Source organism: Vanellus vanellus (genome assembly GCF_965231255.1).
Source record: "Vanellus vanellus genome assembly, chromosome: 25".
Classification (NCBI taxonomy): domain Eukaryota; kingdom Metazoa; phylum Chordata; class Aves; order Charadriiformes; family Charadriidae; genus Vanellus; species Vanellus vanellus.
Window position 1 is genome coordinate 2220695 of NC_138930.1, and position 6637 is coordinate 2227331.

Genomic DNA, 6637 nt, shown 5'->3' on the forward strand with positions numbered 1-6637 from the left:
AAGGGAGCCCGGGCACCCTTCCCGGTGGGGTCAACGCACAACCAAGCACGGCACGAAGCCAAGCCTGCTCCAACCACTGGTTGGACTCTGCGAGAGGCACTAACATTGGTGATCTGCAGTATTTCAAAATAACCCTTTCGGCCCAGCAACACGTTACACTTCCCATCAGCTACAAACCCGTCTTTCCTCCTGCACGTGCTACCACCCCTGCACGCTACCAGAGAGTCTGAGATCGGTACTAGTCCCTCGAGAGAAGCCAGCTTCACCTCTCCGCAGCCAGGCTCTGCAGCCCGGCACCACGCTGCGGGCTCCTTCCCTTGCCAAAGAAGAAAGGCACAAAGAGGCCATGGCACACAAAACCTGTGCAGCAGCCAGGGCGCGCACTAGTTGCCTGAGCTTGGGCAAGCGTCCCAGCTGGGCTGTCTTTGCCATGAACGAGCAGGCACTGCCCGCGGGGAGGTAAGACACTCGCGGCCAGGCTCTGGCAGGTAGGGAACAGGACTGAGCCTGATCCGCATTGCTGGAGAGCTTCTCCAGAGCTCCAGGAGCAACACCAGGCTGCAAGGACTCATGGAGAGACCCCGGGGACAAAGGGGTGTTTGCAGGAGAAGCAGCACATCCCAGCACGGCCGCCGTGCAAGCTCCCACCATGCTGGGATGGCAGCCGCAGGGAACTCGCAGCAGAGCCCGCATTTCCCCAGTCCAACCAGCCCCAGCCAGGAAAATATGACTTCATAATCAAGAGCATAAAGAGAGATTTATGGCCGGGCTCACTGCCTGCCCCTCGCCCCTCTGAATGCTGCCTGTCAGGGTCCCACAGAGCCGAGTTGGCAGCGCCGGGGGCACAATCTGACTGCCAGGGGCCCAAGCGGCCACTGCCTGCTGGGAAAGGTGCCGGCAGCTCCCGCTCCTCCTGGAGAGGACAGACCCCGTAACGCACCCAGAGCCAGCAGAGCACAAACCCAGCGGGGTCGATGCTCCCCTGCAGGCACCTCCCCAGCTTCCACCCGCAGATCCCAGCCCCGACTCCAGGCGCCTCAGACAAGCGGGTGCAGCTGAAGAGGCTGGAAGGACAAAACGTTCAGCCCTGGCAAACTCGTTCAGTGGCTTTTAAAAGCAGACCTGCGTGGAGGGGTGGGAAGAGGAGAGAGTTGCTCTGCAGCACCGAGTCTCTCCAAAGAGCAGGTCCCGCAGCTCCTGCTCCATCGATTCCTTCCAGCCTCCTTCCCTGTGGTGGGAACGCAGGGACGCAGCTCTGTGCCACCCTGCTCTCCACATCCCAGCGGGTCACTGGGCACATGAAAAAATACAGGTAACTTAGAGCCAGCCTGGTCCTGGAGCAGCCTCACCTGCCTTTCCTTCTGCTCAGCCCATGTGGGGATTGAGTGCCCATGAACACGGGTGAGGAGCCCCCTGGGAAACCCAAATCCGCATGGCTAATGCTGGCACCGTCATCTCCAGGGGAAGCAGTTGTCCTCTGTCCTACCACAGACCCAGTGAGCGGCTTCCCAGGCTGAGCTGCGCGTGTGGGATGGCAGCAAAGCTCTGCACCCCACGGAGAGCAGCCGACCGAATCAGCGTGTCTTTGGGGAGAGGGAACGCACACTCCACAAAGCCCCAAAACAGCTCTTTAGAAGGAAGGCGAGTTGGGGAAGGCAGTGCTGAGAACACGGGACACACAGGAGCCTGTCGGCTGGAAGGAAGCACACCTCCAAGCCGGGGCTCTGCGTGCACAGGAGAGAGGGAGCAGCTTGCCAAAAGATTTCAGCTGGGCCCGGCTCCAGGTTCGCTCGGCTCTCGGAGAGGAACCTCGTGTGTCCGCGCTGGCGAGCACTTGCTTAGGCTGCTCTGAAAATCCCATGCATCAGACATCTAAATACCTTTGGTAAATCTATCTCAGCCCCCAGAAACAATCCCTCGATTCATTAACTGCTGTCAATACTTTCTTTGTTTAATACGTCGGTTTGAAACAAAAAACACATTACAAGTCTTTTTGTGTGTGCCCAACACATAAATAAAAGCATCTTAACGTTTCAAATGTGGTTCCTGTGCTTTTTAACCCAGTTCCAAGCGCAGTTCAAAGTGCAGCTTGACTTGAAGCGAGACTGCGTTACTTTCCCTCCCCAGTGAGGCAAAAGAATGCATAAAAATATTTAAAAGAAGAATACACTTCCAACAATCTACACAGCTCAAATATTTTCAAGTTACATCAGATCCTTAGCGAGCAAAAAACCAACAAATCCAGTTTTGCAAAATGCTACATGTTAATGGGTTACAAACAATGAGAACAAACCCTTCCTTTAATAAAAAAAGAGAGAAAATAGGACAATGCAACTAGGGATGGAAATAAAAATGGACATGGAACTGCCTGCCACATCGTGCCCTATCATGACAACTGCTGCTGCATTGAGTCTTTCTGACCTACGGAGCCAGGGCAGCTCTGCTGGCCCAGCACATCACTGGGGTGGCAGAAGCCACCAGTGCCGAGCACACCATTGAGTCACCCTGTGCCCGCAGGCACCCGAACCGCCAAGCAGCACCGGGGCGGATAGGGTGAGAGCTTGGGAACCCCTGATTTATAATTTGGGAGAGACACCACAGCAATCCTCTGTGCTGTCAGGCAGCTTCCCGGGCTGGCTCCCTCCTGGACCATGCCAAAGAGTCCGAAGGATGACTTGCAAGGCTTGAACCACAAGCGAGGCCATGGCGGAGGCGGTAATGCCATGGTGAGCCGCGGAGGAACGAGCAGGGTGAGCCCGCAGGGAGCTGGCGTGGGCGGGAAGCGGAGCTGGACACACTCCACCAGCTGCCCCTGGGGAAGCGGCCAGAGGAGCGGGGAGAGCCGGAGCCACGCTGGGGACTCATGCTCCTGGGCTGGCGACGGGCACGGTGCTGCCAAACCAGCTGGTATTTCCCTCCAAACAGGGAAAAGCAGCAGGGACGGCAAGTTATGCTGTGAGCCGTGCCCAAGCCAGGCCTGCTGTCCTGAGAGCAACCACATCGCAGCAGAGGCACAGGGCAGCCAAGGCCATTTTCGCCTCTTTTCTCACCAAGAAATGCTCCCCGTGCAGCCAGCAACAGAGCCAGAAGAGTAGCAGTGTCCTGCCCACAGCCACCAGCTGCCCTTTGCCAGGGATACAGAGCATTTGCTGCTCAAACTTGAGTTTCATTAAATATTTTGCTTTATTCACTGGAGCCCAAGGAAGTGAAGGAACATCTGAAACTTTTCACTGAAAAAGTAAATGTTATGGTTAGCAGGGACCTGAGGAGCCTAATAAATCCCTGCCTCAGGATGACCGATGCCTTCCTTGTTTTTGAGAGACAACTGGAGGTCTCAACGACCTTCTCCTCAAAGGTTGGACAGTCCAAGACCGCCTCAGGCAATTTGCAGACCTACTCCAAGACTTCTCATACTGTCATGCTTCTCCTGATGTCCGACTTTCTTGCTTCAGTTGAAGCTTGTCCTCTATTACCCACCTCAGAAACCTTCTCCTCCTCCCTGCAAGAGCCTTTTACTTGGCTGGAGACTTCTACATGCCAGCACCAAGCACCCTGTACCAGCACTGTCCCTTTGCTCCAGGCTCCCTTTACACCAGCCCCCAAGCAGCAAGAACACACTACTTCCATTTTAGGAGCGTTCATGGGGCAGGATTTAGTTTTTTTCTTCTTTTTTTTTTTTTTCTTTTTTTTTTTTTTTTTTTCTCAGAAACGAACCCAGGAGCTGTGTTTTGGCTACTTCCCTCAAAAATTACAGTTCTAACAAAAATTGAGTACATGAAAAAATTCCAACTGCTCTTGCTAACTCATCTGCTTAAAATCACATTCCCCGGGGTATTAGGAATTTATATGACTATTTATTAGCTGCTCTGCACAGCACAGCAGTCACATGAAGTAACCTACAAGGTGAGAAGCAACCACATTAGCAGGCCAGCATTATTTGGGTATTGGTTGAGAGAGGCAAGACCTTCCAACTTGAGAAATCCACTGTCCCTTCCTCTGCTTTTTATCTTCCATCACTTGGCTACTTTAGCTCCAAGCTGCGGCTCCAGATATTCCCAGAGGAATTAAAAGAGCCCTCGATATTATAAATACTCTTTTTCATTGTAAACACACCCCAGCACTCAGAGCGAAGCGCCGGCACTCTGACACGGCTCCAAACTGGCTCCGCAAACCACTCTGCTCCTCGCCGCATTCCAGCTGAGCCGCGGCTTCTCTCCCAACCCAGAGCTTTTGTCCAGCGAGACCCAACTGTGGGCAGAAAGGATTTTCCTCTGTCCTTAAAACCTTGTTCTAGCGAGTTAAAAACCGAGGGTTTGGGGCCGTGATCACGTTTAGGAGGACCGAAGCCTCACCGCGAACCGCACAGGCAGATGAAGCACGATCTGCCCACGTCAGAGAAGAGAGTCACCAAAGAAACCAAACCATGGCTTGGACTTTCCCACATCATGGAAGAGTCGATGACTAGAGCAGAGGCCAACCCAGCCTTGGGGACACACCAGCCCTTCGCATGTTAGGGAAGGGCGGGGGAATGGCCAGGAAAGCAGTGATTTAGGCTATATTTACTCAGCTGTCTCCATTCTCTGCTCTCACAGAGAAAGTCACAGGGCCAGCTCCCCAGTGGCTCCAAGAGCTGCTCGGGAAATAAAAGCCGCGCATTAATGGGGAGGAGAGGCAGCCATTCCTCTGCCATGCCAGGCAGGGGTGCCAAAAGGCGCAAGGCTGGTGCCACTCCAGCTCTTTGCAGCTCTCGCAGAGCTCATTTTAGACAGTTTTCCCCCCAGCTTTTATTCCCCATTGAACACAGACCCTCAGCTTGGGAGATACGCGATGGCGGGAAGCTTCCTCTTCAAGGGGTGAGAAACATCCCCGGCATGAGAAAAGACGCAGGGCATAAACCTCACTGGAAAGAGGGTGGGCTGGCCACCGTCCCAGAGCCAGGGTTTGGGGGCAACTGCATCTAGAGCCAGCAAAGCCACAGCCACCCTGGGCCAGACTCTGTCACATCCAGAGGGACAGGAGCATCCCTGGGGCCATTCAGCCCCAGCCTGGGCTCTGCTGGGGCAGGACCGTGGTAGGGCCGAGCCCTCAGCCCGGGCTGGAGCAGTGCAGCCCTGTCAGGCCGCTTTTCTGTGGCATTGCCACCCAGCAGAGAGCGGCCGGGACCCCCCGGCCATGGGGGCTGCAGGGTCCCTGCACTGGCACCACTGCAGGGGGAATGGCACCGAGGTCCCCGTGCTGGCACTGTTGGGGATGGGGATAGCCTGGGGGGATGAGGGGGCAGCCTTGCACAGGGAGGGGACAGGGACAGCCCTGACACCACGGGGACACACACACAGAGCTCTGGCACAGGGGACCTGCCCTGGCACCTTGGGGCGGAGGGGGGGGGACAGGGCCAGCCCGGGGGTGGCACGGCGCGGGGGGTGACACTGCCCTGCCAGCGGGGCACCCTGCGCTGGCACCACCGGGAAGGGGACGAGGACAACGCCGGGGCTGTCCCCGGGTGCGGGAGAGCAGAGCCTCGGCCCTGGAGAAGGGGGGGGCCCGCTGAGGCGCTGCCACCCAGGGCCCCCGGGGCGCCTCAGGCTGAGGAGCCGCGCTCACCGCGGGTCCCGGCGCCGGCCCGCCCGCCCTCCCGCCAGGCCCTGGGTCTCGTTCCGAGCCCGACACCCCTCTCCCCCCCCGACACCCCGGTCCCGACCCCGTCCCACCTCTCCGCCGGCCCCATCCGCCGCCGCTCGACTCCAGCCCGTTCCTGCCTCCCAGCCCGGCGGCAGCCTGGGAAAAGGCCCGAAAGCCGCCGGAACGGCCCGAACCCGCCCCGGAAATACCCGACAGAAGCCGAAGAGAAACGAACCTGCCCGAAGCCTCGGCGGCCCCGCCCCTTCCCCCGGCTGCGATCGGAGCCACGCCCCCCACCCGAGCCGCTCCGGAACGAGCCGAGTGGGTGCGGGCGCCAACCGGCGCTCGGCGCTGCGGGAGAGCGGGGGGAGCGCCCCCTGGCGGCGGGACGGGAGCACGGGTCGCGCACTGCACCGGGCGTGGGGCACTGCACCGGGACTGCACCGGCCCCGAGAATGTACGGGGACTGCACCGGGCACTGCACCGGGCATGGGGCCCCGCACCGGACATGGGGCACCGCACCGGGCACTGCACCGGGCACCAGGACTGTATGGGGCATTGCACCAGCACCGTACTGGGCACCACACCGGGCATGGGGCACTGCACCGGGCACTGCACCGTACTTGGAGTACTATGCTGGTCACCGGGCAGCACACTGGCACTGGGCACTGCACCGGGCATTGGGTGCTGCGGACACGGTGTACTGCGTTGGGTGCTGGGTGCTGCAGCAGGCGCAGCACGGGGCACCGGGCACCGCACCGGGCACCGCACCGGGCACCGCAGGCACTGAGTACTGCTCCGGGTACTGCACTGGGCACTGGATGGGGCACCCACAATCCAGGCCCAGGGCTGGAGCCAGGCTCGGTGCCAGGCGTACCGCAGGTTCCCCCATCCCCCCCTGCCCGAGCTGGGGCGGCTCCGGCACCCGCCAGCCCCCATTTGCCCCACGCCATCACCCCATGCAGCGGGCGCTCCCTGCCCAGCCACGCTCCGGCGCCGGCAGTGCCGAATCCACCCC